A 23,788-nucleotide genomic window follows, 5' to 3' on the forward strand; every position below is an offset into this window, starting at 1 on the left:
GAGGACAGGTTGGAGGCAGAATGCAGCAGTTCCCATAGGCAGACCATCCAAGAGTAGAGGGAGAATGGGGCAAGTGGATGCTGTCTTAGAGACAAGCCATGGGGGCTTCTGGGTTCTCTGTTCTAAAACAATGTGGGTAGCCTTCACAAGAGCAAAGAGGCTGATGGTTTCTACAGGAAAAGCTACTTCTTGACCAGCTTCTGAAAGTCTCATTTTAATATGGAGATGGGAAGTTGAGTGGGTGTAAGAACAAGAGGGCAGGGAATAGTGCAAAGTTTAAAGAAAAGCAAAACGACCCTAAAAGATGCGTATGACGGATCCTAATTGGAGCACATTTTCCTTGAATTTAAAGTCAACTTATACGACCATCATGCTGGACTACACAATGAATATCACCGGCTAAGAGGTTTTTGTTTCTGATTTTTCAGGCTCTAACTACTTCATTCATATTTGGGAACAAAACATCCACATTTTAAAATTGATTTGTAAATAAACCCGACAGCAAACCCATTTAGAATTCAAGCCCTTTCATTCGAAACAGAATTTAAAAAACAGACATCTGCCAGTAGCCATTGGTTGGGATGAGTTTCAGGTTTGTTTTTGTTTTTGCTTTAAAATATAGTGCAAAATAATTTGAAGCAAAATTCCCAGGAATGTCATCTGGGGCAAAGACAATCGAATGCTTAATGAAGTCTATTCCCGAGCCTGCTATTTTTATCCCCCGTTCATCTTTGCCACTGTCATCTCCCGGAGCAGCAGGCGGTGGCTGGGACAGCAGCACAGAAATACAGCCCGGCACAGGCTCCGCTCACAGCCTCAGGATGTGGGGAGGCTTCTACAGATGACCAGCTTGCTGGCATCATCATCCCCACCTGGAGGTGTTTCTGGACTGGAACAGAGACACACCCCAAGACACCCCGAGTTCCTCTCTAAGAAACAATCTCCAGTTTCTTGGCAGGTCACTAATAAATATTTCCAGTAGGAAGGAGACCTTATCTGGAACCGGGATGTGTGTCTGTAAGAAACTCTTATGAAGTTGTCGGGGTTCAAATTGGCCTTCCTGTTGTTCAGCCTGGTGGAGAATGTTCCTGTGGGCCTTGGCAGCAAGTCAACATTCTTCGTTGACATGGAGTCCTAGGAAAAAGAGGTATGGGGTACCTTGAACACACCGGTGAGCAGGGAAGGATGCAAGCCTCTCCTCTCTCCAGGAAGGGCTCCTTTCAAAGACATGCTTTGTAGCTCAGCTGTTTTGGGGGCAGTGGCAGGCACCTGGGCCCCGGTCACACAGTGACTGTGGGGCTTGTCCCTGTCCCTTGGGAGCAGCCTCTGGCTCCAGCTCTTCAGCCTCTCGCTGCTCCCGTTTGCTGGTTGTGGTTGTGGCTGGGTGGCATTTGTTTTTGTCCCAGGGCTGCTGCTGCCAGCCAGCGGGTCTCTGGTGTCACCAGTCACAGGCCTAGAGGTCACTGCGAAAACGTGGGACTCACTGACCCTCTACAGCTCCTCTCCTGAGAAGGTTTCTGGGTGCGTCTATCCTTATGGGGAGCCTCCCTGGCAGGCCACAGAGGAGCGAGGAGAGATTCCTTCCTGGTTACCCACCCAGCCATGCTTTGTGCTCCAGATGAAGTAGGTTTTCTGGATCCTAATAAAGTCTTCCAATTCCCCCAAGCTGTGAAAGTCCAGGAGGCTGTCATCTTCTGTGCTGTGGCTATTTCCAAAGTCAGGGCCGCCACGGGACGCTCTCTGATGGTTTGCTTTTCCTCGGAAGCGGCTGCAGCTCTTCTGGACTTTACCACCGCCGGGGCCCTCCTATTTTCTTCACCATATTGAAAAGGCATTTCCTAAATTCATAATGTTTTACACACATTGTGGTCTTGGGATTGAATTGTGAAGTCTGCGTGGACAGGGGTCTGGCCTGCCCTTCAACTCTGCCCCCGTTTCCTTAAGGAATTGGTGAATGTAGATACCCTACTTTTCTATTTTTACAGCTGCCTGTATTTTCTCATTTGATTCTCATAACTCTGGGAAGTAAGGAAGGCCAGAGTTATTATTCCCATTTCTCAGATAAGGAAATGGAGGTTAGAGAAACATGAATGAGGCACATTGCCATGCAACTTAGCACCTGGAACCTGACCTCAGGGTTCTGATTTCCAGCACAGCCTTTCTCCACTCTCCAGCCTCTCCACCCTGAAGTCAGTCTCATATCACCCCAATAAACAGTTATATTGTCTCTGCCAACACAGGATCCCAAATTGCTGCCTCCACCTCATCATCTGTCCCTTCCAGGCACGAGACTTTCCAGAAAAGGGCACAGATGGATAGAGAATCCTACGGTTCTGGAAACAGATGTATAATTTTAAGTCTGTTTTTTCCCCCTTTCAGAATTACCATTCCTTTACCTCATCCCTAAATATTCAATCAAATGTGTTAAATGCTGCATCCCAATGTTTGCGTGCATTTAGTGGCTGGACATAGGCCCATAGCCTTCAGCAGCAAGAAGGACCATGTTGCAAGGTCCGGAACAGCCGTGAAGAGTGAGAGATGGACAGGAAATGTCAGCTTCCCTGGCGACCCCTAGAAGTCCTCAGGAAGGAAACTGGACTTTCTGCAACATTTCAGTCCAATTTTTTTTTCTTAAAGCAAAGGGAGACTCCAGGAAGCTGGACATCTGGGGACCTTTGGGTGACCTTAGTCAGTCTTAGCAGTTTGAACTTCATCTTCTGAGTTCCCCCTCTGGGCAATGGGGAGCCATCCGGGCTGCTGATCTACGGCCGTAGCAGATCCGATTTCTGTCTGGGGTCTCTCCACCGGCAGAGGGAAAAGGGAGAAACAGGTGAGGTAGCAGGAAAAAGGCCCAGAAGGAAGAGAAAACCCAGTGAGAAAGTGGCAAGTCACTGAATCCGGGAGGCTGCAGGCCAGAGCAGGAGGACACCATCCTGAGAAGTCTCAGGAATCCATAGACTTGGACATTGATCAGGGAAGGGGTGTAGGCAGAGGGTGTTAGAGGTTTCTGGTCTGGCAGCTTGGTTGGGCATGCTCCCGACCCGGCCACCTGGAGGGCAGGTTCACAGGTGGTGCTGCTTTGGTGAGAGAGCTTTCTAGAAGTGCCCCTGCAAACCCTGAGTGCTGCTGGTTGTGTCTGTCCTCTGTTCTGCAGTATGCTCTTGTCTTCCTTGGCCCCGGTCATCCTGAAAGAGACACCTCAGTCCAGCCTGACTCCAGAGGAGTCCCGGGAGCTCTGCTGACCATCGCCGTGCCTCCACCAGAAAAATGTTAGGTGACAATGTTGCAGGTGGATAGAAATCTCCACCCCTGAGTGAGCGAGGGACGAGGGGAGCCCAGGAAAGTGCCTGGCTCTGCCTCTGCAGTCTGTTCCTCTTGAAGCTGCTGTGTCACTGCTGATTTGCCTCCTGGTTGAAGGCATTGCCAGGATGAGAAGGAAGTGAGCAGCACACTCCGACAGTGCCACGGGGCAAGAACAGGTGTGGCAATGTGGAAGGCTCCTGTGAAACTTACTGAGATGCTAGAGGGAGGAGACGGGGATTAAGGAAAAGTGGCTGCACAAACTTGGATTTCCTCATGTTACTAAAGGAGTCTCCATCATGCTGGCCCCTCGGTGCATCCACTCACCTCCTCCCCCTGACTTCTGCACCATAGCCACCAGGGCTAGCTCCTTCCCAGCTGACTTCCAGACCAGCCCTCTCCTGCCTTCACCGCCTCCTTGCACTCAGGCACTGGCAGCAGCATCTTTGCAGCCGGTTCCTCCTTGAGCCTTCAGCTCCTCCCACACTCAGACCTGTGTAGACCCTCCAGAGGGTGCCCAGGAGTGCTGGGGAGGAGACGGAACTTCTGGTGGTTGCTAAGGATACAGGTTCAGTTTCTTTTTATGTACATCCTGAGAGAAAGGCTGTCCAGTCCTCAACAATGCAGCCACGTTGGATAATAGAGGAGGAATTGTTTTTTTTAAGGATTTGCTAAGGAATGAACACCAGAAACCAATACTTTATTCTATTCATAATAATTTATTATAGCAAAAACAAATCAGTCCAAAATAAAAGCAACAATAGCCGAAATGCTTGCTGTAAAGCTGTCAGAATAATCAAAATTTCTTGGTACATCAGGATCTGTAAAAACTGATCTAGAAAATATTAGAGTTAAAAACTACTATGACCACAATAAAAAGTATAAAATTAGCAAAGACTAAAATGAGTAAATGATATGTAGACAAAATACTGATCTATGAATCAAAACTTGACTGCAAAATGTATTTGGGAGAAAATTGGTCTTGATGAAAATAGTTTTGGTAAAATAATTCATTGACCAACTTTCTATACGGCAGCTAAATATTTCAAGTGTTTCTATTTTTATTTGAAATGGATTTAATTGGATTTGCTCCAGAAAATACTTTATTCACAAAAACCCAATGTTGGTATTATTTTTTCAAATATTTACATTCATAAGCTGTTATCAAAGGATTCCCACAATGAAAAATATGTGGAAAAAACAGCAGACTCAAAATGCTATGGACCAACTTCTATGGTTCCAGACAAGATGGAATAGACAAATTTCTCCCTAATTCCCCCACTAAGAGTAGCTAACAATCACAGACCTCATGTATAAAATAAACATACAATTCTGAATGGTGAAAGGAAGAATGCAATGAGCTAGGGGACCTGGGCTTTGAGAAACAGCATAGTGGCAAGTCCCCTGGGCTTCTCTTTTGCCTCCTTTATATCTGAACTGAGACACTGCAGAAGCGTGCAAATCAGAAACATCAACAGACACAGACCAAAAAAAAGACCAAAGAAAAACTGAAACTCTGTAGACTAAAGAACAGGACTAGGGAAAAAAAATAATCTTAGACATTAGAACAAAAATATGATCCATAAAGGAAAATTTTGAGAAATCAAACTACATCAAAATTAAAAACTTTTGCTCTGCAAATGACCCTGTTAAGAGAATGAAAACAAAAACAAACAAACAAAAACCAAGCTACATACTGGGAGAAAATACTTGCAAGCTGCCTATCTGACCGAAAGATGCATAGAAAAAATGATCAAAATTCAACAGTAAATACCCACAACTCAATTAGAAACTGGACAAAAGATACACCATTTACCAGAGGATATATGGATGGCAAACAAGCATATTAAAATATATTCAAGATTATTACCCATTAAGGAAATGCAAATTAGAATCACAGTGAGATATAATTGCACACCTACCAGAACTGCTAAAATAAAAAATAAAGTGTAATAATACCAAGTACTATCAAGGATACAGAGAAACTGGATCCTTTATATGTTGCCTAGGGGATGCCAATGGTACAAACACTCTGGAAAATCATTTGGCAGTCTTAAAAAGCCAAGCAGGCACATAGAATACCACTCATCAGTTACATTCTTGGTCATATAGCCCAGAGAAATGAAAACTGATATCAAACAAACACCCGAACTGAAAACAACCCAAATCAACAACTTCAATGAATGAATGGCTGAACAAATTGCTGCATGTCTATATAACGGAATACAACTCGGCAATAAACAAGAGCAAATTATCACTGTACACAACTGGGTGGCTCTCTACGACATTATGCTGAATGAAAAAAGCCAGTATCAGAAGGTTATATACTGTATGATTCCCTCTCTGGAACATTCTTAAACTAATAATGATAGAGATGGAAGATGATTAGTGATACAAGTCTGGGGATGGAGGAGGAGAAGGGAAATGGGTGTGACTACAAAGTGATAGCACAAAGCGGACGCCTGTGATGACAGGGCAATCCTATTCCTTGACTCGATGATTCCACCAATGGACACATGTGCTAAAATTGCATAGAACTAAATACACACACACACACACACACACACACACACACACACACGAGTGCATGTAAAACTGGCAAAATCTCAATTGTACCAATGTTTATTTTCCGGTTTTCATTCTGTACTATAATTACTTAAGCTTTTACCATTGGCAAAAGCTGTGTGAAGGATATAGGCGTCTCTCTAAATCATCTTTCCAACTTCCTGTGAATCTATTAGTCTTTCAAAATAAATAGTTAAATGCAATGTAATGTGCCCACAAGCCCAGGGTTTACAGTAGACGTGACTTACTCCTAGCTCAAAAATCCTCTGGCCTGACTCATCTTGGCTCACTCCCAAACTCAACCTTGATAATTAATAAGGATTGTTTTTACATTGATAATATTTGCCATTTTCCAAATCTAGCAAATTCCTTTGAATCCCTGTGGTTTTACATATGCCGTTTTCCTCATTTAAAGAATATTAATTCCCCTTCTCAGGCATAATATCAACTCCTCTCCTTAGAAATTCAGCTCAAATTTCATTCCTCTGGTGCATGCATTTTGATGAGAAGTATATATATTAATCATATATCAATTATATATTAAAGAGAATTATGTAAATATATTTGTATGCATATATGTTGCACATCATATATTGATCATATGTCATACAGCATGTATCACATTATAATTGAATCACAGCTTCCCTCAGGCAGCCATATCTTTGATGGGAATATGTGGGTAATTGGGATTCAGTTGCCATAAGAGGGATGGGTGCCAGAAGGTCTAAATACTCTGAAGCTGCATTGCAAATCTGAAAGTTTGTGTGTGTGTCTGCACGTGTGTGTGAGCATGCACACACAAATATATAGGTATATAGACATACATGCATGCTATGTTGCCTATATATAAAGATATGTAAAGTGTATGAATCCGTTCTCACACTGCTATAAAGAACTACCTGAGACTGGTTTAATTGACTCACAGTTCCGTAGGCCGTACAGAAAGCATGGCTGGGGGGCCTCAGGAAACTTACAATCATGGTGGAAGGCAAAGGGGAAGCTGGCATGTCCTACATTGCTGGAGCAGAAGGAAGAGAGCAAAGCTGAAAGTGCCACACACTTTTAAACAACCAGATTTCATGAGCACTCACTCATCATCATGAGAACAGCAAGGGGGGAGCCTGCCCTCATGATCCAATCACCTCCCAACAGGCCCCTCCTTCAGTATGTGGGGATTACAATTCGACATGAGATTTGAGTGGGGACACAGAGCCAAACCATATCCTATAGTATCATTATGGGGCATGGATATGTATAATGCATATTTATTGATTATATACATGTATACATGTATGTGCATGTATGCACACAATTCACACATAAGCATACTCTCTTGGCTTTCTATCAAGATGTGTATGGATATCACCATGTGATATAGATACAGATGGCACATGTAATATGCCTGCATCTGTACACACACACAAAGAGCCCACCATGAGGTCTTGGTTTCCGAAATGCAGATGGATAGGGTTCTTACTGCACAGTACCTGTTTGACCAGAGTTCCGTGCTCCTAGTCCCTGCTCAGCCTGCAACTTTCTGGTTGTCCACCCACCGCAGACTTTTGCTCCCTGTCAGAACAGAGCTCCTGATGTTCTCGGACCCCAGGTCAAAATCCCTCCCCTCTTTCCCAGGATTCTGTGTCTGGTGCTAACTCCTAGATTTTGACTACAATGGGGGTGAGGGGGAGCCATTATTCCCCAGCTGGGCAGCAGCAACTTGTGCTCTCTCAGTCACAGTCTACCCTGTGGCTCAGTGGCCCCTGAGCTCTCCCAGGCAGGACAGGGCAGCTGTCCACCTCCTGCAGCTTCAGAGTCCATGCAGTCCATGGGGATGCCTCCTCTCACTGGGCACCCCTTCCCACCTTGGGGGAGCAGAGGGCAGAGCACCCACAGGGTGCCTGCACAGCGTGGGTACCTGGCTATATCTCCATTAACAACCTCTCTGTCCTTAATCTGGCTGGAGGTCTGAGACTTGTGGGATCTGTTCTTAGCCACTTCCTTTGTGAGTTCTACACACCCCAATCTGCCCCACACTCACTTTGACATTTACTTTTATCAAATTTAAGCTGACTGGAGAAGAGTTTATTATCTCATTCAATATCCTTTACCAAAATTATTTGGTGATGAAACAGATGAAGAAAGGGGAAAACTAATCTTTTCCAAGAGGCCTTTGCAGGCAAACACCCAGATTTCTGATGCCTCAGAGTCCCTTCCACATGGAGCATCTAGAACATTCTACACTAAGCACTGGCCACGTTATGACAGAACCAGACACAAGAGCAGCCGTTGCTGGTCCAGAGTTAACTCAAACACCCTGTGAGTGCCTCAGCCACATGAAACTTTATTGACCAGTGACACCCAGTCTGTTTCAGAGGCTTTGGGGGAAAAACAGTCTCTGGGGCCCTTTCTCCATCTTTTGAAGATGTAGATGCTCTCTGCAGGCAGATGGGCTTGCCAGCTCACTCTCTTGATGCAACTCGAGGTCAGTGTTGGGACTGCGGCTGCACCAGCGGGTCATCTGCTCTCTGAATATTATGTGTTAAGAAATCATAGTTGGGCAATATGTTCCCAGAATCACCGTATTCTCCAAGTATAGCTTACATATGTCAGTGTTTGTATTTTATGTTCCTTTGACCTGGCTGTTACTTTCCAGTTGTTCCAAAAGCTTAAGCATGTTTTGTTATAGAGCTGGAACATTTTAAGACATGGCAGCAACATTTCATAAAATTGCAATGTCTAAAATGCCAAATGTAATAGAAAGAATTTCGTATTTATTTCAGCTGTAAAACTGAAGGAAAACATTCGTATTACTTTTAGACTTTTGTAATACTCTGTGTTGATTTGTTTATTTTGCGAAAGGCACTACCCTAGGCTCCATCCAGGTTTTCAAAGTGAGGTAAGAGTCAGCCCCCGCCCCAGGTAAGCATGGGGCCTCCCAGATTCCTCGGGGCGGTGCCTCTGGGTGGCAGCAGTGTAGGAACACACTTCCTCCTGCATGAACTGCAGTAAGAACTGCTTCAGACTAAGGCCGCAGGGAGCTGAATGCTTCAGCCATTTCAGACCTTCAGTGACTGACCTGCTCCAAGCCAGTTGGAAATTTAAGAAACTTGGACTGGAGACCATTTGCAGGATCCAACAGAGAGTGTTGACCTTTACCAGCCCCTTGTGAAACCTGTGATCCCATCTCTTCAGCATGCAGTGGGGCAGGGACCCAAATGGGACTGGATGGAGGCTTTGCTCTACAGTGCTGACAGTCTAGAGGAAGGCACAAACACCAACAGAACTGAGCATTCCCTGAGGCCATTTCAATATGCAGTGCAGGAATGAATGTAGTGTCCGTACACCCACTCCTGACCCGCAGCTAAAAAGAGAGACCTGAGGGACAGTGTGGAAGAGGTGGATGGGTGGCACCTTCTCCTGCTGGGCACGTGGCCTTAGGCAGGTCATCTAACCCCACAGAAGCTCATGTGCTTGTCTGTGAAACAGAAATGGTGAAGTATCACACCTACCTCTTGGGCAAGTATTAAGTGTTCTCATATGTAAACGCACCAAGGCCACTCTGGGGCATGCAGCAGCAGCCGCTTATTGAGTCTCCAGGATTCTGAGGAACAATTTCATGGGATGACAAAAGCTGATTCCCTTAGTCAGTTTCAGTCAAGAACCCTGAACCTAAGGAAGAAGGAAAGTCCCCCACAACCCCAACCAGGGGCCCAGTGGTCACAGACAGCAAAGAATGTCGGGCTAGCAGCATCTTTGATGATGGCTGGGCAGTGCTACATGGAGCTGGCTGGTTAGCTTAGTTCCTGAAAATTAGAGTCTATCTATCTATCTATCTATCTATCTATCTATCTATCTATCTATCTGTCTGTCTTTAACTAGCTGTCTTATCTATGCAGTCCTCCTTTCACTCTCTTTATCTTTGCTTCTATCTCCCTCTCTCTTTCGTCCCTCTCCCGCTCTCTTTGATCTCCCTCTGTCTTCTCTCCATCTTCCATTCTCCCTCCCTCTTTTCTTCTATATCCATGTCTATCTCAGTCCCTAGATTCCCATGGCACATCAGATCTACTCTTTCCTCAATCATTTCAATTTACTGACAGGGAAACAGAGGCCCAGAGACAGAGAAGGGGCACCAGCAGCCTCCCAATGTCACACTGAGAGTGGTATGGCCAGCTCAGAACTCAGACCTCTGTGCTCTGGAACAGCAGTCTCCAAGTGGGATGTGAAGAAGATTCAATGGGCTATGGGAAGAAAACATTAAAAATTCTATTTATAATTTTTGCAGCTCATGGTTTTAGAATTTGTATTTTGTGTATGCTTTATAAAGCATGCCACACAACGTGTATCCACTAATATCTATCTATCTATGTATCTCTGTATCTGTGTATCTATGTATGTATGTATGTATGTGTGTATCTATCTATCTCTCTCTAATCTATGTACTTAAAAGCACATCCATATACTCACACTGGGGGCAATATTTTGCTAACAGAAGTGGGACTGAAGTGTTTGGTGACCAGTGTCACCTGTTTGTTGTGGGTGGGTGGATTTGAAATTACTATCAAACCTGTCCCCTGTTGTTTAGTATTGAAATCTGTTTCTCCAGAGTTGGGTGCCTAGAACTGGGGACATACCAGTTGCTGCTGCTGACCATGTCTAGAAGGATGGAAGGCAGCTGGACGTTCCATAGAGCCAACTGGTTTGCACAAAGGACGTACGACTGCTTCTGAATCTCATCTCACCTGTAAGCATCCCAATACACTTCTATTTCATGTGGTCACGATAATTCCCCAGCCAAGGAGAGGAGGTGCCCCCAGCTGGTTGCTTGTCAGACACTGAAGCTCTTGGACTCTCTCTGTGTCCAGATCATTGCCCTTGCCTGGCCTGGGTGTTGCCTGCAGGAACAGCTGGGGGAGGCTGCTCACCCATCAGTGTTGGCTCTCCAGCCCAGCTGCCTTCCACTGGTTCCTGGATACAGCATGTCATAGCCCCGCAGCAGGCAGAACTCAGAGGCCAGGAACAGGTTATTCTCAGGAAGACACAACTCAGATTCCAAACCTTCCTTCTGGCTGGGCCCAGAGGCACTTCTCATGCATTCCTTGGCTCCAGTAAGGTTCCTGAGGACAAAGCAGTTAGACTCAAAGCACATCTTGAGTCTAGGTTTCCACATTTGACTCAAAGCCCTTTAAAGTGGCTTATGCAATTTTCCGGTTAAAAACTTTGGCCGCCTCAGACTCCACCAGCAACAGAAGTTGAGAGGGCTAAGGACCTTGAGGTGCTCAGTGCTTTGCATTCCCACAGCCAGTGGGAATCGCCAGTGACAGTCACCAGTGTTTCTCCCTTATATTCAGTCCTCACGTTCATGTCCCCAGCCCAGAGCCAGCCCAGCAGGTGAGCCAGTGCTCAAGAGTTTTTGCACACATGGAGATGCCTCTTGGCCAGGGTGGCCTTATGACTGATCTTCTGAACTGGGGCATTTGGGAGCAATAAACCGATTAAGGCAGGTGAAGAAGCATAAACTATAGATGTGCCAGAGCCTCCTACTTAGAGACTGTACAAGTCACCAAGGTAAACCCCTTACTTGTGCTGGGAGTAACCTGTGCCCATTTGCAGATGGTTCTGTTTGCAAATGGCCTGTCTGGCTCTGTTCAAAATTGGAGTCCATACCACACTGTGAAAGAGATCTGTTAGCCAAGCAAAATTGTTGCTCCTTAAGGAAAGCTAAAATGTCAAAGTAGTTGAATCTTTACAAAGTCAAACTGATATGGTTTGGCTGTGTCCTCACCCAAATCTCATCTTGAATTGTAGCTCTCAGAATTCCCTCTTGTTGGGGGAGAGACCCAGTGAGAGATAATTGAATAATGGGAGTGGTTTGCCCCATACTGTTCTCATGGTCATGAATAAGTCTCACGAGAGCTGATGGTTTTATAAGGAATTTCCCCTTTTGCTTGGCTCTCATTCTGTCTTGTCTGTCGCCATGTAAGACGTTCCTTTTGCCTTCCACCATGACTATGAGGTCTCCCCAGCCATGTGGAACTGTGAGCCCCTTGAACCTCTTTCCGTTTATAAATTACCCAGTCTGGGATATGTCTTTATTAGCAGCATGAGAAGGGACTAATATGCAAGGTATTTGGTTTCAGAGATTTTCTTTTATGTTTCAGTAAAAGGACAACACTTCTCAGGGAAATCTCACCTTTCTGCAGTAATTTCAGTCCCCTGCAGTCAAAGCCAGCATTCTGGTGGCAGTTTCTGAGTTTTGCTCAGGTACCTTTCTAGCCACGGATGTGGCCCAACACAAGCAACCCTGGGTCCCTACACCAGCCTGCATCACACGGTCTATATTTTCTAAGCCAGGGACTCTGGGCTCCATGAGATCACACTCCAGTGTTGATTTTAAGTGGGCATTTGAAATGCCTCTGCTGGGCTTCTGACTCATGCTTTGCCTCCAGGCCTTGCTCTGTGATGCTGTGGGGTGGGCCTGGCCTGCGGCCTGTAGACTTCATTTAGCAGCCTGGGTCCTGCCGTCCAGGGGATCGTTGGCCCTGGGTCCTGACGCGGAGTTTAATACGTTCATAAACATGTTTTCAGTGATCCCTGCTCCCTGATATCTGGCATATTAACAAGTAAGTGCTGCTAGGGGAATAGAAACCAGAATTATACCATCAGAGTCGTATTTGGGGGGAAATCCTTTCCCTCTTCTGATTGCAGGCTAGCATTTTTTATTTTATTTTATTTCAATAAAAAACAGAAGTGACGAATAGCTCCACCTTCTCCAGCGCTAGGAAAGGGGTGCTTCAGACCCATGGGGTTCGCCTCCAGAGTTACAATGTTGACAATCTGGGAAGCTTTTATTGGTTTGTTTTAATTCTGGAAGCCAGTTTCAGATGATGAGGAAGAAAGCAAATAGGATAGGGCAGAAAGACAAAAAAGAACATATATACCAGACACAGATTTTAAAAACCAAGCCCGTCATTATACCGTGTAGGAAGGGGAGTTTTTTTTTGTTTTGTTTTTCAAAGAAGAACGTGTAAGTGGTCTGCCCTTGTCTGAAAGCCTGGACAAGTGACACAGACTTTCCACCCATGGTGTTTTTAATTCCTCTGTCCCTGTGCACAGTACAGGAAAATCACCCGAGTCTTAGAGAGGCAGTATCTATTAATTCAATCGCACTTACTGCGAAATACACACGAGGTATTTCAATCTGGCAAGGTATACACCATCCACCTTGAACAAAGGCCAATTTTTCGGTAACCAGAGCCACCAGAGGCCAGACTTCGTCAGAGCTTGAGGTTTAAACCCCTGTTTATTTGGGTATGGCACCAAACGAAGCATTTTCTTTATGTTCCAGCAGTTTCTGGAAAACCAGCTGTTCTAAATTTGGTTTAAAACATTTGTTAAAGTCACCAATAAATGAAAAGGAGAGGGAATCGAGCTGGCTTTGCAATAGGAAAAAGCTCTCAAGTTTCCTTAAACAAGACGGGTTTTCCTTCCAGATTGGTTTTGTAGTTGGGCTTGTCTTTAGGGGATTGTTTCTGTCCAGGGCTGAAGGGTTTTTCCACTTCCATCCTCCATGCTCAAGCACGGCCCAGCTGCCCCGAGGTTAGAGAGCTGAGGACCGCTTAGGCAGGCCAAGGGGGCGGGATCAGCCCAGCCCTGGGAGGCAAACTCAGCCCGGGAGTGCGGCGCCCCCAGGCCAGCTGGGCGGCACATATGGCAGTGCCACCGGCTCCTCACCTGTGCCCACAGGTATCCAGGCTCCAGAGCCTTTGCACGGTGAAGGTGACTGAGTGAGTCGCCGAGCGGTGGGGACAGGAATCTTTGAGTGAGGAGCACTTCCAACATGGTATTGAAATCATTAGTTTGGGGTAAAACGCTGGCCTCTTTCTGGACACGGCAGGGCCTGCCCCCTCTAAGACGGCCCTGGGTTCAGGAAAGTGCGGGCCGGAGGCCCCATCACCGGGAGGCGTGCTGCCCTGAAATGCTCTTTGAAGAAAGTATCAGCCGTAACAAATGAGCACGCACCGCGCACCGAGTCTCGGGCTCCCGGACGGTGCCTGGAGGTGAGCAGCTCTCCCTTCACTGCACAAGGTGGAACAGACACATGGCATCTCCGAGGACATGCATGAACTGAGCGAAACGTCACCGCGGGATGGCAGCGTCTTGCTCCTGCGTGTGGCACACACACCGCAAGGACTGAGGACTTCCTTTGAAATACTGCTTTTGAGTTCTGAACCAATGTGTTGAACAGAACGCCCATTCCCCCCCCCCGCCCCCCCACTTCAGACTCTGGCCCGTGCTGGCCCCATCTCACACAGATGCCCTTCCCTCTTCCACCATCTGCCAGGCCCTCCGCCTTCAGTCTGTCTCATGTCCCAAATGGGTCTTCTCTTGTCCGCTTGAACCCCAATACCCAGCTCCTACAGTGGGCACCGCATTAACTCTTCCAGGTACAGATCTCTCCTCTCTGCTAGACCATGAGCCTGTAGAGAGAGCAAGATCGCATGGGTCCCACGGCCACCAGGACAGACATTATCCCTACAGAAGATGCAATGAGAGGGTGTGGATTCCTTGCCACTTCCCGAAAATATATTGCCAAGTCCCACATCAGAAGTCTCGTGGGTGAAAACGCTTTTTCACATGGAATTACAATATGTCACAGTGAAAAAACGTTTTCCAAGATTCAGCCAGGTGAGCAAAGTGAAGGCTGAATGCAAACCAGAACCATATTGTAGCCCTCCTGACATTTCCAAAATAGTGACCAATAAAAGTTGCTATTTATGCGTGCCCTACTGGTGACACTATTAAATCTTTTGGCTGCACTGTTCGGGGAAGGTTACAGGCTGAAAGCAGTGTGAATTGGAACCGTGTCTAAATTGGAATTTTTATCTGGCACCATTTGGCTTAAACTTGGATTGCTAACCTTCAGGATTTACTCATACTGGAATTATTCAACAGGGGACTCACTGCTGTGTGGCATTTTTTTAAAAGTGTATAAGAAAAGAGAAAAACTTGGGCATGCTGCCGACACATGCATTATGTTTGGAAAGGGCTATTCTCCCAACTTGGGGGATACAAAGGAGACCTAATTTATTAGCATTTCAAAAATCATCGCCGCCGCAGAATGGGTAAACAAGGCAATTGTGATTAATCTAAACTGAAAAGCCACATTTTGTTTATTAGATCTCTAAACCATCCAAGCTACATTTTTTGTAATAGTTCAGATTTTTTTCTCCCCCACTACCCTTCAGAAGTGACAGAGAAAAATCTATTTCTTGGCTGGAGTAATCTCAAATAAATTAATATCATTTTTCATATAAATTTGTTTGGGGAAACTTGAAACTGTAGCATAACCTATTGATTTCATTATTTGAATTAAGTTTAAGAAATCCTACAGCTGTTTGCTGTCAAAATTTAAACCTACTGTCCATTTTCAGCTAGACACTTAATATACATTTCACCTGGTGGCTCAATAATGTTTTAATATAAAAGTACATGCTCATGAAACATATGCTCAGGGCTCCTCTGAAGCTTAATAGCAACAGAAGGGGTAACAATTAGCAGTTTTGTTTTCCTGGGTATACGTGGTCCAAGTTGAAAGTTTTTGCTGGGCTGCTTCCAAAAAATTTTGTTCCTCATTTCTTGACCTTTTTGGAGTTTGGAATCAATGAACCACATTGCCTTCCATAAGAGTGTCAAGCGTAGAATAAAAAATTGCATCACATCATTTTTCATCGTGGCCAGATGAGGTCTGAGTGGAGGAACAAGGAACAGGAAAGAGCGAACATCTGAAAAATTGGCTCTGCGAGCTGGAATGTGATTCTGCTCTAAGGGGCCACTTTTTTTTCCCTTTCTTTCCAGAACAGGCAGGTTGTAGACAGATCTGGGTCTTAGCCTGCCACCCCAAGGGCCCCAATGTCAAGAAATAGTGATAGAACACTGTTCATTTATGCAACATCTGTAACACATATAGCAAATTATTAATAGCTCAATATGCCAATCTGCCACTGTGCATTTTTGACATAGTAGGGGCCAGGAGCACGGAAGTTTTGCAGCTCAGAAATGAAAACCCTGCTCCTGATGAAAATTAAACGCAGGTGCTTTGAGTTTGTGTATTTGAAAGCAAACATCACTAGCTTTTTTTTGGGTGGGGGGGGCGGGAGTCAAAAAGTTGCAATGCTTCCAGCTAAACTGAAAGGTTAATAGAGCTAATCTCTTGTGGATATTGGCATCGGTATTATTTATGTCATGTTGTGTCACTTAATGCTAATTTCTGTGATGCTAACAGTTCTGTGAAGAGACAATTATGCCTCTTATGGCAATGAGGGATGCTGCTGAGGAACAGAGAGTAGAAGCCACATTGCTTACAAAAGAAACAAAACCGAAGCCAAGGCGGGGATCAGAGTCCCCAGTAAATAGGAGCTGCTGTGTGGTTACCACATGCCACTCCTCTCATTATTAGCCACCACTTAGTTTCATGGAGACAACTTCCCTGTCTCCATTGCAAACTTTCATCTTGTTTTTTCTTTACTTTTTCTTTAAATCAATAACAAAATCTTCTGTTCATTGCTTACCAATGAACACACAAAAAGCCTCCCCTTGTCTAGACTATCACCTGTTTGAATTTCTGAACCGCCGGCCTCCTGTGTTCCCGCAGGGCTCCAGTTCCAGCCTCTGTTTCGAAGTCACTTTGCTCAGTGTCTGCAGGCTGGAAGGACCTGCTTGAACTCTCTGCCAGGATAGGTTAGCTACTTCCCCTGGACTTTATTTTATTTATTTTTAAAACTACTTTATTAAAATATGATTGTCATATGAAAAGTTGCAGATATTTAATGTATAAAATGTGATGTGTTTGGGATCTTATCCCAACATAGCCGTGAAACCCTCATCACAATCAAGGCCATAACTTGCCTTTCACCACTGGAGGAAGTTTCTTCCTGCTCCCTTTATTTTTATGTTTTAATTCTTTAATTTTTAAAAAATTCTGTGGTAAGGACATTGAGTACAAGGTCTACCACCTTAGCAAAATTTTAAGTGTACAGTACAATATCGTTACCTATAGACCCTGGGTTGTACAGGAGATCTTAGGACTTTTTCATCCTGCATAACTAAACTTGGAACCCTTGGACCAACCTCTCCCCATTTTCCCCTCCCCCAGCATCTGGTTAAACACTATTCTACTCTCTGATTCAATGATCTTGACGATTTTGGGTTCTACGTAAAAGTGGGATCCTGCAGTATTTGTTCTTCTGTGCCTGGCCTATTTTACCAGGCATAATGTCCCCCAGGTCTGCCCATGTTACTGCAAATGCACAGTCCCCTTCTTTTTTAAGGCTGAATCATAGTCCATTGTATGGATGAACCACATTTGATTTCTCCTTTCACTCATCCACAGACCCTAGTTGTTCCTGTATCTTGGCTACTGTGATTGATGCTGAAATGAACATGGGGGTACAGAAATCTCTCTGAGATTTAAGTTCTTTACCTTAAAGGAACTACTCCAAGGAGCTTAGGGCTGGGGAGATGAGAATGTGTGTGGGGGGCAGGGGTGGGGACACCACAAGTTTGCACACTTGATCCTCACTCAATTCCCAAGTCCTGCTCTCTGCTGGGCCTGTGCTAGGAGCCAGAGCTTCAGGGATGAACCAGCACCTGCCTGCAAACCACAGTTCTTCAAGACAAGCAGAGGAGCGACGAGACAGAGGAGGCAGGGGTGCTTCCGGCTTGCAATGAGGGCGCCTCTTGAAAACTATTCCTGTGCCTTTTTCTTGTCCCTTGCCGTAGCTGCTTAGTGCTCCCAACTGCCTATAGGGCCAGTGGGGTTTGTCGCCCAGGAGTAGAAAGGCAAAGCTGGGTAATGTCCAGTTCTGGCTGTGCACACAGGAGACAAGGCGGCCAGGTAAGCACTTTGCCAGAGGAGGGCTAAAGGAAAGGATGTGTTGTTGCTTCCCATTAGCCATTCAATTAGAGCTCGGGGGCCTCATCCTGGCTGTGAGGGCAGTGGCCCACCTGCTCACGACCAGGCCGAACCATCTCTGTGGCAGGAGAGAAGAGAGCGAAGGGTGAGAAGAAGGAAATGCTGCCCTTTCTCCGGCTCTGAGGCTCAGATGGGGAGAGGAGGCCAGAGAGCAAGTTGAGCAGATCTTTGTCTTAATTACTGGGTAAAGTTCAGGGACCTCAAAGGTGGGGTTCTGCTCTCTGCTCTGTTGGAGACCCTGGGAGGCAGCTGCGGGGGACAGCCTGGCATATCCACTGGCTTCCAGCACCAGACTCCAGGCAGCCAACGGAGCTGGCTCACAGGCAAAGAAGGCACAATGCCCTGGAGGCCACAGCCATTGCGGGGGACGTGCCCGATGCCCCCAGTCTTCCTACCTCCCCCATCTGCAGGGCCCTGGAAAGGAGGAAGAGGCAGAGGTGGGAGGCACCTGGACCATTCTCCAAGAGAACTGGAACCACCTACAGAGATCCTTCCAATCACCAGGTCTGAATAAGCTGAAGGCCAGACTTATTTAGCTAAGTCTTTTTCCCTACCAATCAATAGGGAGGTGGCGATGAGCAAAGCTGGATTAGTGAAAAAAGAAAAGGATTTTATGTTTCTCTTCACATGAGTTATAATTTGTCAAATTCTCAGAAAGCTTTACAGTCAAGCAAACTCTGGGATTGTTCACTATGTTTTCCCACTGATGGTATAGAATTGGCCAGAATGGAAGGGGGCTACCTTAGGAACACGGCCAGCACCCATGGAATGCGTGGGTACAAGTGTTTTTGGTGGTGACAGTCAAGGGCAGGGGCTCCCCTGCATGACCAAAGCTATGAAAATGGGGCATTTAATTTAAATGTGCATGGAAACCTCTGTGGCCGGGCACCATAAGGGGCACAGAGGAAAAGCAAAGCTACCAAGGCCTGAGAAGATCATGGTTTAGGCGAGGAGAAAGGCGTTCAAGGAGAGGTTCCCTCTGGCTGCCTCTGAAAAACATGGGTTTTCTTAAATTTCATGAAAGCATTCATTTCATTAGCATATTACATAACACAATTTACTTGGATGTATTGCTTGCTTTTTTTTTAACATTGTTCTTTCTTTTTTTCCTTTATTTTTGCTAGTTTAATCAATTACTAGTCACTTCTGTCCCTCTTGTTAGTTGGGCCTCTCACTGTGCATTTTGGTTCCATTCTTAGGCACCTCCCGTCCCAGCCTCTACTCCCATCAGCCGCCCTGGGCCAGGGCCTGAGCTAAGTCGATTGCATCATCAGGCTTCTTTGTTCCAGGCCTTCTGGTGACAAAATTTCTTTGCTTGGCCAAACTTTAGTCATGCTCTGGAAGCTTCTCCTAGGCCCATCCATGTATTTCCTTGTACAATATAATTGTTGCAAAGAACACGGCTAAGTCAGTTTATCAAGAAACCCCAATCCTCAGGCATCTGATCGGTCTCGATGATATCTGAATCTCTAGCCAGAATCTCCTGTATCCCTGATGTTTCCTCTTTAGTCAGTTTCCATTCACTGACCCTCATCCTGCCCTTGGCTATGGATGCCCACTCACCCATGCTTTATTCAGAGCTGAGCCCAGGCGCTGCAAAATCCCATTGCCTTGTTCCCTGTACCTGTGGAGATGGTCCTGAATAGAGTCTCCTGTCCTTTAACAAGTGTCATTGAGTAATTGTTTCTTTACCACTGGTTGGCTTCAGGCAGCGGGAGCACCAGCTGGAGAGTAGGCGTGAGGCCACCACTTCCCACCTTCAGCTCCCCAGTGCCATTTGAATCCTTTGAGGAAAGATCTCAGCTGCTGCCGGGAAGGCCCGGGCACAGGCTGATGACCCTGCTCTCCTAACTTTTTCTGACTCTTTTTCCGGCAAGCCCTGCCACCTCCTCCTTTGGGCCTGGGCCGGGGAGCAGCCTCCGAGTTACTGATCTCTGGGACGTTGCAGGGTCCTTGCTTGTCTCTTGGTAAACGTTTCTCAAAGCTCCCACTTGGGCTGTGCCCCGTGGCTCTTGCTGACGCTGGCTGAGAAAGCTTCCCTTCTTTGGAAACCATCATCGGACAAGTATTTCTCTTAGAGGATGTCAAAACAGAGTCTAAATCCTTCTCCCAAAAGGTATTCTATTCCTCCGTTTCTGCCTGCTAACCCTCAATTGTTTTCGCTGCCCTCTTTTCCCCAGATGAGGCCCTGGGAATGACTTAGGTCCCCCTCCACGGCCCACAGTCACTCCTAGGTTTGCTGCGGTGACTTATTACTTTATTCTGAGTTTATTTTAAGGAATTGTTTTGCACGGTGTCCCTTCTGTTCTCAGAAGCTTGTGGGCTTCCAGACAACCTTCCCATATTCATTTACATTTAGCGACATGTTGCAAGAGGTACCAAGTAACGAATTTTTTCTGTTTCATCATTTTCTGTTTTGAGATCCCGGTTTTGATACATTCATTTGAACACAAACTCCGTTTAAATTAACAGTTAAAATAATTACTTTGGATCAGTGAGTATCAGTTATTGTTCACAGTCTCCTACAAAGATACTTCTAGGCAGCACATGATAGAGCATCAGCCTTGAATCAGTCCATTTTTTATTATTTTTAGAACTACCAAGTTAGAAAATTCTGATTGTTTACCGTAGGTTGTTGGGAACTAGCAAACTTTTTATGACTCTGAAAATTTGGTTTGAATGTGGACCCCAAAATAATGGAAAGATTTCTCACCGAAGACCACAGTTGCTCTGCCGGTGACTTTTGATGTATGTATTTGACTCAACAGTTAGAGGCAGATTTATCTTTCAGTTTGAGAGACAGCAGTGAACAGAATCTTAATCCATTGTTTGGTTGCATTTGAATCTGACCAAAACTTTCTTATGCTCTTTTTCAGCATTTGGCTGAAGTTCTGAAGGATTCCCAATACCATGTAATCAATTTCTTTTTTCAGTGTGTGATAAAATTATCAAGTATAAGAAAAGGTAAACTCCAGTGATTAATGTGTTTGGGTCACAGTTTGATCTTTAAAAAAAAAATCACTCTTACTCGAGCTTGCAAATTCAAACACATATTTCAACCCTAAAATGCCAGGTTCAGGCAATTCAAGAAACCCAATATTTTGCTGAGCTATGGCCCTGGAGTAAGCTGCTCAAAGAGACTTCAAGCATCATCAAGGCCTGCAGACGTATTTTAATGCCTCCCATGTCCCAGTAGTTCCTTAGCCTCTCCCCCTGTTCTTCAGATAATGTTCCTGCGCTAAAGCTTTACCTTATGCACTCGTTGCTTAAAGGGGGCTGTGCACCCACTGCCCTGGGCACCTTCACAGCGCACAGTACTGGGGTCAGTAGCACGTGGCTGATTGAGGGGCCTCCATGAATGAGCCAAGTCTGAACTGGTGTCAGGTGCAGCCCAGCTATGCTCAGGTGCAGTGAGACCACAAATCTCCTTGCAAAATACACTTTTCAACCTCATCACAGTTCTCAACATAATCATTGTCTAAATTGAAACTATCCTATCTCATAGCTTAGGTTTGCTGTGATAGTGTTCAACTATCTGAAGGCCGTGAACACTTATGTGTATTGAACCACACATTCCTGCTCTCCATGGTTTCATTCACCTGCAAAGCAGAGACACAGCACAAGTGCACACGCCCATGCACACACACCTGCACACGCCTGGAAAGCTTCCCTGACCCAGGCTGCCTTCAGTTCCACGCCATGCGCAGCCACCCCATTGGTAACGAATGGTGCCCGCAGCGCCTTCTACTTCCCCTGTTATGACCTTCCTGGCTGCTTATCCATGTGCTTCTGTAGAATGTGGTGCCTGGGATTCTTTCCTTTCTTTTATTTCCAACTTGCAGGGTGTAATTTGAAGGCGGATTTTGTTTTCCCTTCTTCCTTTAACAACAAAATCATCAGTTTTGTACTGTTTGTTCTCATATTCTGTCTAATTTGAACTTTGCCTCAAAAAACTCAAGGTATTTACTGGTGAGGCCACTGTGTGTTGATGAGAATCATCTCCGTGCTCACTTTGCCATTTCCTAACCGGCCATGGAGTAGAGAGCCCATGAGGGCGACTTCCTCCAGGCCAGGACATCCAGTTTTGAGGACGATTCCGGCACACCTGCCACTGGCGACTATATTCTCCAGTAGTGATCGCTAGCTGATAGTCCCACCTGGCTCTGCTTTCTGTATTTCCACTCTTTAACGTCGTCTTTTATACTGTTTCCTTAGGCTTTCATTTTAGGTTTAGTTTTAGACTTCAGTGAAACACCTTTTGATTCACTTTTTAAAAAAGATTTTACTTCCACACAGTAGTACCACACACATGCCAGCCTGACCAACATAAATGCTAACTTCTAGCATGAAGTTACGGAGGAGAAAACAAACTATGTGAAGTGAATGTTATCAAGACGGACTGTATCCTTGCAGCCCTGTGCAAACTCCAAGAACACAAACGGATTACCATCAAGTCCAAACTATTCTAACAGTGTACGTTTGTGAAATGGACACAAATAAAATAGTGTGACTGAGTGCTTTTTTCTTCGGAAACCACAGTTTTGTAACCACTGGGAACACTGTATTAGGTGTTCTCCAGAAAGACAGGGTACACACATTCATATCTACATATATGCATATATATAGTACCTGCATACACAAATATATGCATGTGTCTATCTCACATGTCTATATGAGATAGGTTTTAATAGGAGAATTAGTTTTTGCAATTACAGAGGCTGAGAAGTCCCACACCAGGCACTCTGCAGACTGGGGATGTATGTAGCACGGCTCAGTCCACATCCTAAAACCTCAGGACTAGGGAAGTCCATGGTGTAAGCCTCAGACTGAGATCACAGGCCTGAGATCCTGGGGGGCCACTGATGTAAGTGCTGGAGTCCAAAGGCAGGAGGGTGTGTCTCCGCTCTGAGAGAAGGTGTAAGTTCTGGTCTCCAAAGTCAGGACAATATGTCTCAGCGCTGAGAGAAGAGGGTGGGGAGCAGGAAATCTTGCCTCTCTCTTTTTGTTCTGTCTGGGCACTCAGCCAACCGGACAGTGCCTGCCCACCCTATCTTAAATGCCAGTCTCCTCTGGAAACACCCTCACAGATATACCCCAAAATCAGGCCCTGCCAGTTCTTCAGATATTCCTTAGTGCGGTCAAGTTGACCCGTAAAACTAAGCATCACAGGATCTACAGGACACACAGTGAGAGGCACTGACAGGCTGTGTGTACTCCGCACCCCCGCACCATCCAGCCTCAGGTCTTGCCTCTCTGGTCTGGGCCATCATCAAGCCAGTCTGTGGGACTCCAGGGTCCAGGAAGCCACAGCTGGCCCTGGGATTTCTAAGGCCCACTCTACTGCTTGAGGACCGGCAGTGCCAGCTCCATCTCTGAGGCCAGATAAAGTTGCTTAACTATTCCCAGCTATCAAATATTACTCAGCCCCGAATGTTTGCTCTTGTTCTGAACTCCTCCTGATAGAATATCACTTCCTGGACTAACTTTATAACAGCCACTCAGGGTTCCCTCAAACGATGTCTGAGGATTTTATTCCACTTGATCAAATTTCCCTAGTTAAATCTAAAGCAAAAACTACAAACTTTAATAAATATGAGTGTGTTTCAATATCATTGTTGTCCTGTGGATAGAAACAAAAATTATAATATTGTTATACTAAAGACTGTATTTATCTAAATGCTTTGGACCTATCCTCAATGGCCTAGAGTCTTAGGTTTTTCTTTTGAATTACAGACAGAATTGGAAATATGTTTTTTAATATTAAAAAGTTACCAGGAAAAAAAAATATGTCTTCTTGCAAATCTTAAGCCACTGTGGCATTGCCAACATTGTTAGAATCATCTAGAGAAGGCCAGAAATACTTTCCCAGCACACTTCTTTCCTTCCTCCCCCATCCTCCAGAGCCCTGAGCTCTGTTCCTCCTCAGTCCCTGACCCTACTAGGGCCAAGGCT

Source organism: Chlorocebus sabaeus, chromosome 9 (genome assembly GCF_047675955.1).
Source record: "Chlorocebus sabaeus isolate Y175 chromosome 9, mChlSab1.0.hap1, whole genome shotgun sequence".
NCBI classification, from domain to species: Eukaryota; Metazoa; Chordata; class Mammalia; order Primates; family Cercopithecidae; genus Chlorocebus; species Chlorocebus sabaeus.